Source organism: Acartia tonsa, chromosome 10, assembly GCF_053477335.1.
Source record: "Acartia tonsa isolate MP-2025a chromosome 10, ASM5347733v1, whole genome shotgun sequence".
Classification (NCBI taxonomy): Eukaryota; Metazoa; Arthropoda; class Copepoda; order Calanoida; family Acartiidae; genus Acartia; species Acartia tonsa.
Window position 1 is genome coordinate 42550718 of NC_137269.1, and position 18043 is coordinate 42568760.

The window sequence follows — 18043 nt, forward strand, 5'->3', positions numbered from 1 at the left end:
TATATTTAATCTGTTTGGTTTTCCAGTTTGATTAGATCCATTTGAATTTGTACATTACTAGAATCTAAAAATAGCCTAAAAACATCCCAAATCTTAAATCGAAAAATAAAATAGCCTAGATCCATCCCATTCCTATGTTAAGCTTCACTAAAAAAGAGAACATTATGATTTTAGAAGATATTGAATTGAAAAACCAGATCTACTTTTCATTATTAGGATTAAAACTGTCACTTGAACTCTGATTTTTCTAGGAATTTGCATAAGATTTAATATGTGTGTATTATTTCAGAGATCTAAAGGGATAAGACAAAGACCGATAAAGGGGGGGGGGCGAAAGTGACACTTTTTGAAACCAAAACTAAAAGTCAAAGGAACTCAACTAAAAAAAGAGTTACAGGTCTGACATTTTGCATGGCAGTTGCTTTATAGGGGTACAATATGAAACTGTGAAGAAACGGCGTCGCAACCGCCGAAAACAGCCGAGAAAAGGCAAAAAAAATTCGGCGGGAAACGGCGGTTTTCGGCGGTTGCGCCGCCGTTTCTTCACAGTTCCATATTTTACCCCTATAAAGCAACTGCCATGCAAAATCTCAGACCTGTAACTCTTTTTTTAGTTGAGTTCCTTTGTTGACTTTTAGTTTTGGTTTCAAAAAGTGTCACTTTCGCCCCCCCCCCCCTTTATATACATCCCCCATGATCATACACAAAATTACCCTTTCTGTAGATCATAATTAGTGGTTGAAACGTTCTGACACTTCACGTAGAAAACCAATAAAAATTCAGTAAAAGACCTCTGAGTTATTAAGCCAACTAATAAGATAACGTTATCATAAATCTTTGGGGAATAGTGTAATAAACAGTCCCATGTCCCCTCCATCCCTGGTATTATTTTACTTGAATGATTACTTTCACTAGTAGCGCAGCTATGGAAACTTACTTCATATTCAGTAAAAACTAAAGAATTGCCTTTCGAGTATGGATTCAAAACCAATTTATATCCGCTGGATTAGAACCGGTTACCAGCCATACGGAAAAATCATTTATAATATCGCATTACAGACAATTTTCCACGAATATTAAAATAAAAAAAATTAGGTAACCTTCAGCCACTCGGGGCTAACACAATTGGTATTATTTTTTTTTATTTTTATATGCACGGATAGCTGTCTATGATACGATGTAATAAATAACTATTCAAGGTTTCAAGTCTCCATTTAAAGCTATCGGACAGACGAACTTACCCAAATTGTAGAAAAGCTTTGCTTAAAAAATGTTCATTGTGAACTTTTCAGTGCATAAAAATTGTTATTGTTTCTTCATACCAGAGACACGGGGATGTTGCACCCAAAGAAAAACTTGTCCCTTGTTAAAAAATAACATTGCTATTCTTATATAAATAACAGGATGTTTGTCTGTGACATCCGAAAAGAGATTAACCCCAGAGACTCCCCCATCCCCCACCTTAAATTAAAATTAAAATAGTCAAAAAGAATCATTTAGATTTCTAAGCATTATGCATAATTAAAAAAAAAAGATTGTAATATAAGTACGACGTCATTTGTACATTACATTTGGACAGACATATCATCAAGTATTATAGAGAACCTTCGATATTTGAAGAAAAAGAATTTATTTCGTTTGATAAGCTGAAACAACACAGGGATCTAAAGGGATAAGACAATGGCCTATAAATTGATGTACAATTACAATACAATCTGAAGGATGACACACAAAATTACCCTTTCTGTAGATTAAAATTAATGGTTGAAACGTTTGAACACTCAACTTAATAAACCAAACAATCAAAGTCCCCTAAGTTGTCAAGTCAACCAAAAAGAAAACATTATTGTAAAACTTTGGGGACTATCGTCCCTTCTCTCTGGAAACAAAAAGTTGTAAAAAATATATTTGAAAAACAGATATAATCCAGATATTTTTTTTACAAGTGGCCTTGTTTTTATCATTTTTTTTCAGTGGGTGTTTTTTTTCTAAAAAAATATCAATTTAATGGGAGGTTAGCCGTTGATGAATTTTTGTTGTAAAATTGGGTGTAAATATATAGGAAAATACGCGCAATTTGTGTTCTTAGAGGATTTATTTTTCTACTCGTTTTCATTTTCATTTAATCTTATCTTAAGTAATTGGTCTTTAAGTTAAATTCGTTAGAGGATCTTTATTTCTTAATGGAAAAAACAGCCTAAACCCATCATAAGACTTAAAACTAAAATAAAATGACTGAAACCTTACGGAACCCATGTGAAGCTTAACAAAAACGCAGAACTCAATCGGTTCAGCAGTTATTAAAATATTAAGCTTCGTGTAAAAAAAAACTTACTATATATAAGGATAGTAATTTTTGATCTGCTTGTTTAAATACCATATCTTTTTCTTTGATATGGACGCATATATCCTTGATTTTTTCTCATTTATTTAAATTCAATTGACTCGCTATTTTGTTTTAAGGTCGTTTTATTTAATGGTAGCTTTAATGGTTTTGAACCAAATTATATTTTTTTAAAGAAATTGAGTAAGCTTAAGTTTAAAAATATTCATTATACTCTTAATTGTTTCTTTCCCCTGGAAGGAGACTCAACCCTGCGGGCTCTTGAGTGACTTTACTTAACCTACACAATTATATAAAAACTTTATATAAAACGCATTATATCCAGTATTCTACAAATCTCTGACCTAACAAAACTGGTTTTCATCTTTTAATTGTACATTTTCATATCCGCGGAAAGCTGTTTACGATGAGATGTTATTACATTAATACATACTGTATTTTAGGTTAGGTTAATGAGGGTTAGGAAAACCTCCCCGGATTTGAGCTTTTTTACAGTTTTAGATAATCGGGGGGGGGGGGGGGGGGGGAGGACTATACTATTATTCTTAATTCCCAAGAAAGTATCCTAATAGCTAGGTTAGGGTTATTAAGTAATGAGAAAGAAAATCTCTGAACCTAATATAATACAACCTATAATTAAAAATGCAGGTACATTATCAGGGAGGAAGGGGAACTGGGGTGTTTATTAGAATAGTTCCCAAAGTTTTATTTTGTTATTCGTTTACGTGACAACTTTGGGGACTTCTATGAAATATTGATTGGTTGACTCATTAAGTTGAGTATCCAAATACTTCAACTACTTATCATTATGTACAGAAGGGGTAATTTTGTGTATCTTCATTGGGGATTTACATAAATAAATCGGACATTATCTTATCCCTGTAGATCCCTGAGTTTCGGGCAAGTTTAAAGCCATTAGGTAACTGAAAAGTACTTGTTGGTAAAGAACAAGAAACTCTTTTATCACATTTAATGTGAGAATGTTGCTATTATCATATTCAAAATAAATGCTGTAATAAGCTTTAAAATATTTAAACACTAGTCTCTCATTGGACACAAAATGACGTCCAATAAGAAAAAGGAATAAAAATATTGGAAAGAAAATTATTTTATTTCAAAATTAATTCTTGGCATTTTGGAATAAAAAATATACGGGAAAGAAAACTATTTATTTCAAATTTATTTCTGGTCTTGAAATAATATTCATTATTTTATTTTAATTTGAGTGTCAACCAATAAGAAATAGGCATGCTGTTTTAAAAGTTTGGAATAAAAATTATTATTTTTTGTCAATTCCTTTTTTCAGAGTATAAAATGAGAATAAATTTTCCAACATCATTATTGATTTCTAATTTAACATTTCATACAGTGCAGTGGGTAATATTTATTGCAACATTTTTTGTCATTCAAAATCAAGTGTCACAAAAATAATAATATTTAAGATAAAAAAGTAATTTTTAAAATAATTTTGTTTTCTTTATTTGTTGAAAGATTTAAGCCCAAGCTTTTTCTGAGGGGGGAGACCCCCCTCAACCCCCCCTCTCCTGAGGGGGGAAACCCCCCTCGACCCCCCCCCCTGACGCTCTCTTCTTTAAATCTTTCATTATTTCTGTAATTTATTCTAACTATCTTATAAATTTCAAAACATGAGATAAAAAGGAAATAATTTGCTGTACATTATTAAAAAATTCAAAAATTGTAAAAAAAATTCCAACATGATTTTTAATTTTAAATACAAGAATATTTTTTCCTATATGATATGTTAAATTTAAATACAGGAATAATTTTGTACTGTGGAATTGAAGAAATAAATGCTGTACATTAGAGTGGCTTGATTTTCAATGATTTTCTAATTTTAAATGTGCTACATACACTTTCTGTCTGAACATCATATAAGAGACCAAAAAATGAAAAGAAAATATTTTGAATAATGGGGAGGCTCGCTGATGCATGTAAACTTTTAGAAAGACACTTGTGGGGAGAATTTTTTTTTTTTTTTTTGGGGGGGGGCAATTATTTTTCTTTCAAAGTATAGCTTTATGCACCTTTCCAATTTTGTCTTGAAAAGTAGAATAAGAATAAAAAATCTGTTTTTAAAACTATTGATCCTAGCAAGAAAAATCCATAAATAAATTTAAAAACCAAGAGATTTTACATTTAATTTAAGATTTTTCATGCTTGGATGAGTATTTTTTAAAACCAATTTGATATTCTTATATTAATCAACAAGACAAATTCAAAAAGATGCATAAAGCAATACTTTGAAAGAAAAAAAGTTGCACCTCCAGAATAAACTTCTAAAATTTTTAATGCATGGAAACACCTTCCCCCCATTTCCCCTCAAGGACAAAATCAATTTTTTATATTTAGGTTTCTTATATGACGTTTAAACTGTAGATGTTGATAACAAATTCAATGTCCAAAATTGATCCACTCTACTGTACATTGTTATAATTTAATATTTGATGTGGGTATAAACATTAGACATAGATGGTCAATCTGACCCCATTTTTTTCTTAAAAAGAAACCTTTGTTTACTTTTTGTTGTATATGAAATACAGCCCTATAGGCAACATTATTTGCAACTAAATTTTGCAATGATATAATTTTTAGAAAGATAACTTTATTATAAGAAATTAAATTATTTATAACTAACTTATTATATGTTGTGTCATACGCTTCACATTCTATGATGGAGGAAATATTTTCTTTAAATATTTCACCCAAGGAAAGCTTTAACCTAAGATATTCAACAATTTATAGCTGATACATAATGTAAACAAAATTCCCTTGTGCTGTCTCTAGGTTATCTCTATTGTATAAATGAACGTACAAAAGAGGAGGAGAGAGAGAAGGAAATAGACAGAAAAGTGAGGGAGGGGGGAGGGGGAAGAAATATAGAGAAAAAAAGACAGAGATATTTATTGTTCACCCTTAGATGATGTAAATTTTTTGATAGACTTTTTTGAATTTAAGAAAAAGATAGAGAATGAGACAAAACCAAGTATCGTATTTTATTAATATTGCTTATACAAGAAAGGTCATTCAAAATTATTTCACCAATATTAAGGTCAAGTGACAAAAATTTAAATTTCCACCTACTTCGCCCCCAGAGGGGGCAATAGTAGAAGGAAAATTCAAATTTTGATCACATGACCAAAATTGTTGAAATAATTTTAATATCCTTTCTAGCATTCACAATATTACGAAAATATGATAAATAACTATTCTTTTCATTTCAAACAAATGTATAAATCTAAAATTGACATAGAATTACCTTCTATAATGACAAGAAAAAGAGACAAACTGTTCTTTCCTGACAAGGAACTTTTTGAAATTACCATTAAGAAACTTTTTAATTTACCAATTTTATTACATTTCAAAAACTTTTATCTAGAACAATTGAATCGCACACTACCAAGCAAAAATAAACTATTTAAATTCAAATTAGTCGATTCAAATATTTGCAACAAATGTAATACAGAAAGCAATACAGATCATGCATTATTCTTTTGTATATTTCCTTCTTATTTTATTCATAAACTAGCTGTCTTTTTAGATATTAAGTATAATAATGGACAACCTCAATTTATTTTTCTAAAAGAAAGCTTTTACCTATTTAATATGTATTATGATGATTTCTCGTTAAATGTATATACTCAACTATCCAATCTTATTTTAGCTGCAAAAGACAAATCACTCAAATTAAGCAAAGAAGACTGTATTTCAAATTGGAATAAAAACAACCTGCATGCCCATACAATTCTCCTAACCCAATTTTCCTTCAAACTGTTACAAAATGCAGGGCAAGAAACTAATTTTATCTCTGATTTTCTTGAGTTTTTAATAACACAGTGATTCCTTTTTTTTCTGATTAATTTCCAGCTACTAAGCTATGTTGATGTCTTCTTATTTAATAATTTATTCCTTTAAGAACAAACTATACATAATTAAATCACATAGTCTTGGATTATTAATATATACAGTTTATAAAATAGCACATAAATTGATAATAACAAGCGATATTATAATATATTGTAAAAAAATTATCTAGTTATATTTGGAGACAGTTTAAAAATCAAATACTAAAATATTTTGTGTTGTCTTTATATTTCAAAACAAAATTAATAAATTTTTCAATGAGATATGTTGATATACCACCTTTATCTAATAATTTTGAACAGAATTGAGCTAAAAGCAATGTTTGAGAAAAATAATTGTTTTCATTCCATCTTGATAGACAAGGTTCTTTACTAATTTTTAGCGCCCTGTCTTTAGCTGCTAAAATGAGCATCGAAATTTGAGCAAAATCGTCACCTTTAAAGCATTCATAATAGATGTTAAAAAGAAAGAAATTTTCTTTAAGGAAAATGAACTCAGGGCAACCTTGGAAATAAATTCATCTAGAAAAATAGCAAGACAATGGGCGAAGTATTTCGGAAATTTGCAGAAAAAAATTGCATGATCTGAATCATTTTTTACATAACATTTAGTACAAATATCACTATCTATTAGATTCCATTTGAATAATTTTGTACAACTTACCAGTGTGCGTATGTATTGTTCAAAAAGGAATCCTTTATAATATAAAGTTATAGGTAGATCAAGAACAATCTTAAAACTATTTTGAAAACTTTCAATATCTGGGAACCATTTTTTATCTACCTTTCTAGTTTCTATTGAAGGATGAATACTAGCAATTTTTTTCTTATGCATTTGTTTGAAAAAAAGCGAAAAAATTGATGGTGTCTCATGTGTTGTCAAAATTATATATTCATCATTCCCTCAAAGAAGGTGTATCAACTATTTTTTTTATAGCTAGCCGGTTCTTTTAGTAAGTAGTAGATGTAAAATTTTTCATAGAATTCAGATATGCAATCGGTTTTTTTGTAGACCTCTTATTTTTTAAGTAATTTAAGTTTAAAAAAAAAAAAATTAAGTCGATTTTAAGGTACTAAAATGCAACAAAAAAAAGAAAGAAAATGGTCATTATGAACAAAAATAGTAAGATCTTTAATTTGACACCTTACTTTTTCAATTCTGTCAGGTAATTATTGAAAAAATCGATTTTTTTAAACCCACGAGAATAAAAACTTTGAACTTAATTTTATTATTTCACAAATAAAAAAATATGGGTTCATATATACCATTAGAATCAGAAAAATATTACGAATCCATTGTAAGCAAAATTGAAAAAAAAAGTTTACAATATAGTATATAAACTACAATAAAAGGAATTATATGAAAATATCATATTATGTTGTACAGGCAACGTCTTAATTCTTCAATTGAGTATAAAAATGGGAAGGGGGTAAAGAGGGGGTAAAGAGGGGGTAAAAAAGGGAAGACAATAGTGTTGTCTGAACAAAAAAAATAATTGGCCATTTCTGTAATTTTTTAATTTTTTAATTTTTTTCAATTTTGCTTACAATGGATTCGTAATATTTTTCTGATTCTAATGGTATATATGAACCCATGTTTTTTATGTCTGTTTGAGAAAATATTTAGGTCTAAAGTTTTTATTATACCGAGGTTAAAAAAATAGATTTTTTCAATAATTACTCAACAGAATTTTAAAAGTAAGGTGTCAAATTAAAGATCTTACTATTTTTGTTCTTACTGACCATTTTCTTCTTTTATTTTGTTGCGTTTTAGTACCTTAAAACCGACTTAATTATTTTTTTTTTAAACTTAAATTACTTAAAAAATAAGAGGTCTACAAAAAAACCGATTGCATATCTGAATTCTATGAAAAATTGTACATCTACTACTTACTAAAAGAACCGGCTAGCTATAAAAAAAAAAGTTGATACAACTTCTTTCAGGGTGGTTCCCCCATGGAAAAGGGAAAGCTTTTCAAATATTTTAATCAGAAATGTTCTATTGTAAAAAATTGTACCCAGAGTTTTATCTAAATGGTTGGCTCAAGAACTTTGGATATTTTATAGAATTCTTTGTGGATGAATACGTGGTGTTCATATTTTTCAACCACTAATCTTAACCTACTAAAAGAGTAATTTTGTTTATCATTATTGGTGTTTTATAACAATTTATTGTCAAGTGCTATATCACTTTAGCTCACTAAAAAAGTTGATTCTTTAAAATTGAAACATATCAATTATAATCATGTTATGTATGTGTCAAATCAAACTAGGAGTCTTCATGCCTAATCCTTGACGGCCCGGGGGGGTTAGGGTGTTTCACGCATTTGGTTAGGCCTTGGGTTTTATACTCTAGCCAGGGGGGGAGGGGGCAAAAAATTTGGGTGGGGTTATGAAAAGGAGAAATGAGCGTTAGCAAAGGGTGGATGATACATTATTATTTGAAGGGGGGGGGGGGGGGGCTTTGACACGCCCCTTAATTGAGAAAATCTCTCTGTCAAGATATTTTTACTTATGGTTAAAAATTAAAACATTAATTTTTCCACAAATAAAGCTATTTATGTCTTTTAATTAAGTTTTTGTTTATCTTGTGTATTATCCAAAAATAATAAAACGTTAATATTAAAGACAGCTTTCCGCGGTTATTAAAATAAAAAAAATTTAAGATTACAAAACTGGTATTAATTTTATAATTTTTTATTTTAATATTCGTGGAAAATTATCTGTAATACGATGCTACAGATGGTTTTTCAGTATGGCTGAGAACCGGTTCTAATCCAGCAGATATTAATCGGGTTTGAAGCCATACTGGAAAAAACAAGTTTCAAATAAAATTTAGAAATTTAAAACCTTTCATAAAATCAACCTTGTTGTTAAGTTAGGGAGGTGTTAGACTATGACAAGCAATGTTTGTTTTTATAATTCAACATATAAATACTTCAACAAAAATATTACAAGGATAATGGTATCCATGAAAAGCGCAGCTTTAATAATCTGACAACATTGTCTAAATAAACTAAAGACATATTAAGAAAATATGTCTTTAAATGTAGGGATCTAAAAGGATTAGACAATGGCCAATAAATTGATGTACATCCCCAATAATGATACACAAAATTTAATAAACCAACCAATCAAAACTAATAAAAGGCCCAATAGTTGTTAGGCTAGCGAAAAAGAAAACGTTATTATAAAACTTTGGGGACCAGTGTAATAAACAACCTAATATCCCCTCCCACCCTGGTTTAAGTGGGTTAGCATACGTTTTCTGGCCATACAGTAGATGAACGTACAGTCACCTAATATTATGGTAGCTACGCTATTAAAAAATAAAATGTCCTTCACTATTTCAACAAGTAAGACAATAAAAGGTGGGGGTTGTTTTAAATTCTTAAGGCTTGCAAGGATGACAACATCCATAAGTGCGAATCCCTAAAGATTTATTAAGTTGAATGTCTAAACGTTTAAACCAATAATTGTAATCTACAGAAGAGGTAATTATGTGTATTATCATTAGGGATGTACATCAATTTATCGGCCATTGTCTTATCTCTTTAGATCCCTGATATTTATTCTTTAATCATATCTACATTGAATATAAAATTAATTAAAATAAACGTAAGAAGTTGTGCTTCAAAAAGCCTACTTATTATAGAAAAGATTCGCTTTTTAAAAACTAGATTAAGAAAGAGATTACATAGGTTTAAAATAATTTTGTTTGGTGGTGTCATTGTCATCTGGGATCTGAAGGGATAGGACAATGTCAAATAAATTGATGTCGATCCCTAATGATTATACACAAAATTACTCCTTCTATAGATTAAATTTATTGGTAGAAACGTTGACACTTAAACAATCAAATTGCATAAAATCCACAAAGTTGTTAAACCAACGAATAAGAAAAAGTTGCTATAAAACTTTGGGGACTAGTGTAAATAAGAGCCCAATGTCCCCTCCATCCCTGCATTGTCATGCTATTTGATTTTTAGTTCAACCTAAATTATCTTAACACTTTTTAAAGCGAAGCTTTTCTGTACTTACAATGCAATGAGTTAAGACGTCTCTCCATAAAGCTTAACTATTATTGTTAGAAACGTCTTATAGATATTAAACCACGTAGAGAAATCCTACTATAAAGGGATAAATTTTGATAGTGCAGCAACTCTATTATCTGTATGTTCATTTTCTTTGTAAATAATTTTAAATTAATGATGCCTAAAACGATAAGGCCTTATGTAATAATCGATCCCCAAACATTAGATGCAAGTTCCTTTCATTTGTTGGATTTAAAACTTTTTCAAACTTAGGAAGGTCTAATTTGACTAATTAAAGAAGTTCATTAATTTATCGTCAAAAAGATAGTTTAGAAATGTAGTCATAGAAAAGCTACACTAAAAACAAAATAGGAACACTATTTAAACTTAGGGATATACAGGGGTTAAGACAATGGCCGATAAATTGATGTACGTCCCCAATGATGTTACAAAATTACTCCATATTAAATTAATATTAGTGGTTGAAACGATTGGACACTCAACTTCGTTAACCAACCAATAAAGTCCCCAAATTTATCAAGCCAACGAATAAGAAAACTTTATACCACTTTGGGGACTAGAGTAATAAACAGCCCATTGTCCCTTCTCTCTCTGATTTTAACTGCTTATATGCGAAGCCATCCATTTTTGAAATTCTGTATAATTGTCCGTTTGAGCGTGGGTGTTGTACAATTAAGTGTGTGTGTGTGTATGTATACAGGAGGGAGGGGACATTGGGATGTTTGTTTCAATAGTCTCCAAAGTTTAATATTACAGTTTCCTTATTTTTTGACTTAACAACTTTTGAATTTTGATTGGTTGAATCATTGCCGAGTGTCCTAACTTTTTAACCTTAAATTGTATTCTACATAAGGGGTAATTTGGTGTATAATCATTGAGGAAGTACATGCATTTATCTACCATTGTCTTATCCCTTTAGGTCCCTGGAATGTGTGTATGTGTGTGTTGATTATCTTATCCTTGATGTAATCTAACATCATTACATGGATTGTTACCGCCCTGTGCTAACCAAGGAAGAGCATCCCAGGGATCTTAAGGGATAAGACAATGGACTAAAAATTAATATACATCCCCAATGATATTAAAACAAAATTACCACTTTTGAAGATTAAAATTTTGACACCACTTGTTCAAGCTAACCAATTGAAATTAAATAACCCAATGTTTTCATGTTTATAAAACTTTGGGTACCAATATCCCCTTCCTTCCTGGGAATAAACACAAATATGGGAATAACAAGGACAAATATGTCCAGCAATAGCGCAGCTATATCAGCCCAACAACATTCTTTAAAAAAACCAGAAAAAACAGCAATTCAGTTTAGATAGATATGGACAGTAAACCATTATACTGAATCATAATCTTATCGAATGTCGTTCATTATCTTTTGCCGGTCCTTTTTTACCATATTCAAATTCCCTTTGTTTGGTTCATTTTCAAAGATTTCATAAAACATACCTATAATACGAAAATATACATAAAAATATGTTAAAATTATCCTTTAAAACTCATATTCAACCACTAATTGTAACCTCCAGAAGGTGTAATTTTGTGTATCATCACTGAGGATGTACATCAATTAATTAGCCATTGCTTTATCCCTGGCAAATCTGCACAATATAGGGACATAATTACCCTTGGGTTTTTCTTGATATTTTCTTTATTGTTAGATTTCATGATATTTCAATCTGAGGTAATTTTAACCCCGTTGAAGGGTTACCTTCTAAATGGCGGAAAAATTAGGTTTAATACAGGGATATAAAGGGATAAGACAATGGCCGATAAATTGATGTACTTCTCCTATGATGATGCAACCAAGTACCCCTTCTGTAGATTAAAATTAGTTGTTTAAACATTTGGACACTCAACTTAATGAATTAACCAATTAAATTTCCCTAAAGTCCTCAAAGTTGTTCAGCCAACGTATAAGAAAATGTTATTTTAAAACTTTGGGGACTTGAGTAATAAACAGCTCAATGTCCTCTCTCCATCTGGGTTTAAATAAGAATCAAAAGTTTCGTTTAAAGTTTAGTTTCAGTTGAAATTTTTTCACAAAAATTTTGGCTAAATTCTTTTTTTATTGATCTTTTTCTATAATAATAGAAATGAAAATTCACAAAAAAATTCAACAAATCCTATATTTTTCTACCTTATTGTTAACTACCTAAACTGGCAAAGTAATTTAAGGAGAACGAATGGTAAATAAGGACTGACATTAGGCCAGTGAAAGAGAGAAAGAGGAGAGAAAAGAGAGAGAGAAGAGAGAAATAGGGAGAGTGAGCGACTGAAAAAAAAATTGATATGAAAAGGCAACACATAGAGCTAGATTTTAAAAGATATGGGCCTTATTTACAGTGAAGCTTCTTACAGATCCAGGGATGGTTTCTAACTTTTTTGGGGGGAGAGTATCTATACCTATACCACCCCCCTTTCCCGAAAATTAAAAATTTAAAACCCCAATTCTTATCTTTTTTAAGATCCTTTATAAAGTTTAAATTAGACCCATTCATTAGATTGTCCCTTTATAGAGAGGAGGGCCCAACTAATGGGCCTAAAAGGAGGGGGAGGGGGACTAGCTTGAAAACCGTAGAAAAAATGAGAAAATAATAAACCTCTTTTTGACCTAGGATGAGGGAAAGCACAATGGAGGAATAATTATTCTACAAACCTTTCTCCACCAAACAATATAACCAAGCTTCTAAGGGCAATTATAAAATGGGGGGGGGGAATTAATTTATCATCAATTGTCTTATCCCTATGTCCCTGCTGTTGACCTCACGGTTCAAATTGATCTTTATGTTGGTCAAATTGGACAAGATGGAGGGGGAGAGAGAGAGAAAGAAAGAGAGATAGAGAGAGATAGATAGAGAGAGAGAGAGAGAGAGAGAGAGAGAGAGAGAGAGAGAGGGAGAGAGAATGGACAAGATGGAATGAGAGATAGAAAGAAAGAGAGGGAGAGAGAGAGAGAGAGAGGGATAAAGAGAGAGTGAGAGAGAGAAGATAACCCATTCTTTCTTTGTGTAATACATAATGAAGATTTTTCCAAGAAAATTGTTACATAACAAGAATAATCCTGACTATACGTAACACAGCTATATCCTGTTATATAAAGTTGAAAGTTTTTGTTTGTTTGTAGCTTCAGAATTTGATGTAAACTTCATTTTATTGAAGCTTTACATGGGTATCTGGAAGGGTTTAGACTATTTTTCTTCTTTCCCTACCCTTTGAATACAACGCTTTTAGACTGTGTAGAAACTGTAGAGTATAGACTGTGTAGATTCTGTAGAGTATAGACTGTGTAGACCCTATAGTCTAGACTGCGTAGATCCTGTACAGTCTAGACTGTGTAGATACTATAGAGTCAAGACTGTGTAGATACTGTATTAGAATATAGACTGTGTAGAGTCTGTAGAGACTAGACTGTGTAGATACTGAAGAGTATAGACTGTGTAGAAGATACTATATAGTATAGACTGTGTAGATACTGTATTAGAATATAGAATGTGTAGAGTCTGTAGAGTCTAGACTGTGTAGAAGATATTATAGAGTCTAGACTGTGTAGATACTGTAGAGTATAGACTGTGTAGAAGATACTATATAGTATAGACTGTGTAGAAGATACTATAGAGTATATACTGTAAACTGAGTAATTATAGAGTAGCTCCGCTACTACTAATAATAATGCCTTGAGAATTTATGTTACAATGCCGTATCGTCATAGATAAGACAGTGTGTGAGTAATATGTTTGGTTAGGATACAGGGTTGATACAATGGATGTTAAATAATTTCCCCCCATTCTTATGTTTAATATTCTGCCTTTGGGTCCTTTTTTGTGGGGGGGGGGGGGAGGGGAGCTAAGTAACAGATAAAGACTAATTGACGTATCCTTCAATTCAATTTGTTTGCTGACCCTAAAAACTAAAAAAATAAATAGAAAAACAAAAAAAAACTTACAACATTCTAATAGTTATTTATCGCATCGTATTATAGACAGGTTTCCAAGAATATTAAAATAAAAAGATTACAAGATGAAAACCAGTTTTTAGCCCCGAGAATTTTTTTTTGTAATACTATGCAATACATGACTTAGTATGGCTGAGAACCAGTCCTAATCCAGCGGATATTAATCGGTTGCGAAGCCATACTGAAATATATATTTTACTTTAATTTCACACAATATAATCCCAATCCCTAATTGTCTATGTTATCTTGTAGGTATGTAAACAAATTTCTAGGTTATCTAAATAATGAATAATGTTTAAATCAAGGGGAGGGGGGTAAGTTCTGACACTTTTGCGTAAACAGGGTGCATCGGCTTTGTCTTAGGAGTGAGAGGATAGGTTATTTGGGGGAAAAGTTTACTTTTGGGATGTATTAAAATTGGATTTGGCCTCCAGGTTCAGGTGCTGCAGGCCTCCAGGTTGCCTGTGGACAGGTAAAATTGAATTTTTTTTTTAATAGTTAGAGTTCAACTTATAAAACAAAATATGCATCTTTTATCTTCAAATATGCAAACAACATTAAAAAAGATGCATATTTGTTGAACTCTAACAAAAAATTTTTTTTTTCATTTTTACCTGTCCAGAGACAACCTGAAGGCCTGCAGCACCTGAACCTGGAGGCCAAATCCAATTTTTTTTTTAATTTAAGAAAAATACATCCCAAAAGTAAACTTTTCCCCCAAATAACCTATCCTCTCACTCCTAAGACAAAGCCTATGCACCCTGTTTACGCAAAAGTGTCAGAACTTACAACCCCCCCCCCTTACACACAGCTTTTATTTATTCTTTTAAATAAACAAGGGCAAATATCTATTAACCTCACAGGGGGAGGAGGAAGCGGACATTGGGCTATTTATTACACTAGTCCCTTATTTTTCTTATTCGTTGGCTTAAGAATGTTGGTAAATTATATTGAACCACTTATTTTAATCTGCATACAGGATTGAGGATGTAAATAAATTTATCGGCTATTATCTTGTCCCTTTTGATCCCTGATTAACCTAAAGGTTCAAATGTGGCGTGCCCAGGGTTTAATGGAGGTAGGGTATTCCAATTTGACGGGAAGTCGTGTTAACACCCCACTTGCGCACGTCCGTAAAATTTTTAAGTATTTAAAAATGTTAGTACGTCCATCAGACGATTTATTTATCTTATAGCTTTGTTAATATGGATGTTATCATCTTTGCTTATCAAGAGAGTCAGGGAGGAAGAGAGGGAGAGAGAAAGAGAGAGATAGAGAGAGAGTGAGAAAGAGGAAGGAAGTTTTAGATTTAATCATTATTTCAACATTTTATTATTGTTAGGGATATATATTATTTAAAAAAAATAAAATCATATAATCCTTAAAATAAAGTAACAGGATATCTGTCTTTCTGAAGGATCTCGCTAACCGCTTAACCAATATAGTTTTCATTTACAATGTAGCCCTGGGATGGTTTATAACTATTTTTTGGGGAGGATACTACCAGCCTCCTTCGAGAAATCACCCATAGCAAAAATAAATCCTCCCCCAAAAAATATTTCATTTTAAAAAACTAAATTAAAAGTTAAGGGGGGGTGTCAAATTCAGCCCCCATCACCTAAGTGCCCCTAGAGGGCTAATTTGAAAGTTCAAATAATTCCTTGCAAACCTATTGTACATACCTATAAAAAAATAAATTTTTTAAGTTTAATTTGTCACAAAATGAAAATTTAATATCAAAATCTCTTTTAAAAGGTTTCTTTAAAAATTATCAAAATCCTTAAACGCTATTGTCTTAACATCATTGTTAAATATTTATCAAATAAGTTTCAACTATTAAAAATATTTAGATAAAATCTTAAAGCATTAATAATGTGCAATTATTTCCGTATAAACATAAACTGCGCGAATTGATATTATCACTATTTGCCTAAGTTTTATCTTTTCAGTACCTTCAAAACCTTTTAATATCCGTTGAATTAAAACCGATTCTCAGACATACTAAGAAATATTAGGTATAGCATAGCATCACATACAATTTTTCATCATTTATATAAAATTCGTAAAATCACTATTAGTTTTAAAAGCCCGTGCCTTCGGCCCCATAGGGGCTGACAATACTGGTTTTAAGCTAAGAATTTCTATCTTAATATCGACGGAAAGCTGTCTATAATACGATACAATAAATACCTATTTGCAATTTTGATTCAAACTTATTTTTGAGTATGTGATAGTTAACTTTAAAAATTAAATGAAATATATTTTATTTAATCCTATTAAACACTGATATGTAGAAAATTTTTAATAGAAATATCTTATTTAAAAGTCAAAATAAGAGTAAAATAGTTTAAGATTAATTCTAACTAATTTTATCATAATACGAACTTTTGTTTTATCTTATTAAAATTAGATTGTGAAAAGGGGAGGGGTAATGGATTAGTATATTTAAATATTTGAAATAAATCGGATTAACGACCCGTAAGTCCCTTTGTTTTATTTTAATCGTAGCTATGGGGTATGGGGGGGGGCGTATTTAATCTTTTTTAGGTCTCAGTTTAACGTTATTTTTTAGTAGCGAAGCTTTTCTATAATAAGGGTCCGTCCTAAAAATGAAAGTATGTCTAATTTACTGTATCCTATGTTTGAAAGGTTTTGCAACAACTTTATATACAAACAATTTTGTTTAGACTTAGAAATAAATGTTCTGCTTATAAAGTTCTAACACTCTACAAGAGTTATTGTTCGTTAGTTCTTCCTTCTGATTTTAGAGCAGCACTTTTATGGATGTTGGCATTCTTGTTGGTCGAATTATACTTTTAATTTTAAGTCTAAAATACTCAAAAAAATATATTCATAGTCGAAATACAGAAACTAAGGACATACATACATACATGATACAAGTATTTCTTAAAGAATTATTTTCCTGAAAATGCATTTTAACCCAGGGCTATTTAGGGATAAGAGAATGGATGATAAAAATGATTATCATTCTTTAAATCTACATTGAATAACCCAAAATGAAATCCTTTGGGACAAATAAACCCGACATGTTAAATGGATTAAAACCTTCCCGTGTGTCTGTGCAATACCAGGGAGGCAGAGGACATTGGACTGTTTATTACACTAGTCCCCAAAGTTTTATAATAACGTTTCCTTGTTCGTTGTCTTAATAACTTTGGGGACTTTAATTGAATTTTGATTGGATGATTCCAAACGTTTAAACACTAATCATAATCTATAAAAGAGGTAAATTTGGAATGTAAATCAATTTATAGGCCATTGTCTTATCCCTTTAGATCCCTAGTGCATATCCCACTTACACGTGATGAAAGCAATTATAATATGTTCTACAATGGTTTTGTATTGTGAAGTCCAAGGATGAAAGAATCGGGCTATAATTTTAAAATCTTTGATATAATTTTTTTTCCAGTATGGCTTCGAAACCGATTAATTCCACCGAATTAGAACCGGCTTTAATCCATACTGAAAAATCATGTGTATCGTTGTACTAAGGACAATATTCTACGACTATTAAAATAAAAAAATGTGTACCAATTTTTGTTCGCCGTTGTTAGGGCTCACATAACTGGTTTTAAATTTATCATTTTAATATTCGCGGAAAGCTGTTAATAATACGATACGAAAAATATTTGTTATTTTTAATCTACTATCAAAACAAACTTTCAATATCAACATAAGATTGTAATCATAATATCATTATTAGATAAGTATTAAAATGAAATATGTTAAAAAAAAAACGACCTAGATATCAGACAAAAAGGGGGGAGAATGAGATTTA

The 18043-nt window shown here is 30.7% G+C and overlaps 2 protein-coding genes across 2 annotated transcripts in view; one reads left to right on the plus strand and one right to left on the minus strand.

Annotated features, from left to right (window-relative positions):
• LOC145330091 (ADP-ribosylation factor-like protein 4A) overlaps positions 1-18043 on the minus strand; it is a 47803-nt gene that overhangs the window by 8700 nt on the left and 21060 nt on the right. The gene's annotated exons all lie outside the window — the stretch shown is intronic.
• LOC145330089 (acidic phospholipase A2 CM-II-like) overlaps positions 8894-18043 on the plus strand; it is a 100364-nt gene continuing 91214 nt past the window's right edge. The window contains exon 1 of the mRNA XM_080174668.1: positions 8894-8899. The gene's annotated coding sequence lies outside the window, so the exon portion shown is untranslated. The remainder of the gene's footprint in view (positions 8900-18043) is intronic.